Raw genomic sequence first — 1752 nt, 5'->3', positions numbered from 1 at the left:
ATTTCTGTTATTATTATTGAAAGATCGATTTTTCGGAAAGTTTGAGTTCTGACGATTTCCGTCACTGAAATTACGATACGGATGAAATTGATTCGAAGAATTGTCAGTTGAAGTGTTCTGTTGAATTCTCTGTTGATGGTCATCTGAGGTATTGAATGGGTGACACTTATTCGCATAGTGACCAAATTTTCCGCATTTGAAACAAGTAACGGGAAGACGTTTGTTCGAAAATTCTTCGTGTGTCGAATGATGTGAAGACGGATTGTGAAAGTTGTCTTGGGAACGTTTAGCAGAAGAATTCCCGGCAGGACGTTTGTTGTTCAGCAAATGCATGATTGATTTAAGTTGTGTAGCCCGGGAAACTGCTTTTTGCAAAGACTCGAAACATGTCGAACGTAACATAAATTCAATTTCTGTGTTGTTAATCCCGTTAATGAACGAACGGCATGCGATTTCATCAGGATTTTCTTCCGAAATGTTCAAGTGAGAGAGGCGTACGAGACGTTCAATATCTTCGGCAAACGACTGATAATCTTCGTTTTTACTTTGCTTACGAGTCTGTAATTCATTAAAATACGTCCGCGCGAGATGTTCTTCGTCGAAACGTTCCTGTAGAAGTGAAATAATTTTATTATAATCCCTTCTGTCAAAGATAGGAATTGTTTCAAGAATCATTTGAGCTTTGCCGCGAAGTCTAGTTAATAGTTGAGCTGCCATACCGTCATCCGACCAACCATTGTGTGAAGACGCAATCTCGAAATGAGTATGATAACGTGACCACGACTGTGTCCTGTCGTAAATGTCAGGTTTAATGAAATTGGTCTTATTTGTAGTCACACTTCCGTTCGAATCGAGATTTGTTGGAATGGAAGCTAAGTGAGAGGCAAAATCATTAGCATTGGTACTAAAAGCGTTTGAGTAATTTAAGGGATTATCTGATTGATTGAGTGTCGTAGTTTTTATGATGAAGACGCTGGGAGTTCAAAGCGTCGGCCGTGACTTCCGGTGGAATTCTAGGAGAATTATGTTGCTCTGGACTCTGGGAACGATGAAATTCGGCAGGAACTGTTCGACTGTGAGAGTTCGGACGATCGGGATGGATGGGGACTGTAATTTCCGGTTGAATTCTGCGAGAATTGTACGGCTCTGTAATCTGGGATCGGTGAGTTTCAGCAGGAACCGCTCAACTGTAGGAGTTGGGCTGACCGGTAGTTTCCGGTAGGGTTTTTTAAGAATCGTGTTGCACTTCCCTGGCAGTGTGTCGGTGTTGTTGTAAATCGAGTTGAATTGACTCACGGATGGATTGAATGATCTCTGATACGTCGGCTCGACGTTGTTGTTGAAATTCCTCTCGGAGACTCCTGATTTCATTGAAAATTTCTGCCCTCAAATGTTCGTGTGAGTCGTGTCCGCTTGGTGCTGAATGAGGGCGAAATCCCGAAACAAGTGGATCGACACGGAGAGTGGATAGTTCAGGGGAGGTTTCTCTTCTCCTTCCTCGCCGCCGAGACATCTGTCGAAGTTGGTGAAGTTCTCTTTTGGAGAGACAGAAATCCAAATTGTCTAGGGGAAATTAGTGGCACTGGGTTTAGTTTTTTTTTTTAGAACCACTTCTGACACCAAATGTTAATTCCTCTCAATAAATGACGCAACACCAGTTTTATTAAAGGGCGGTTTTATTCGAACACAACGAAGAGATGTCTTTTATAACAGGAGTCAAGACCAAGTGTAGTTTTAATTGAAAGACAAAAG

The sequence above is a fragment of the Diachasma alloeum genome, unplaced genomic scaffold (assembly GCF_001412515.2).
Source record: "Diachasma alloeum isolate Michigan unplaced genomic scaffold, Dall2.0 Dall_scaffold_01275, whole genome shotgun sequence".
Taxonomy (NCBI): Eukaryota; Metazoa; Arthropoda; class Insecta; order Hymenoptera; family Braconidae; genus Diachasma; species Diachasma alloeum.
The sequence above is the reverse complement of the archived record's forward strand: the minus strand, read 5'-3'. Positions refer to the sequence as shown.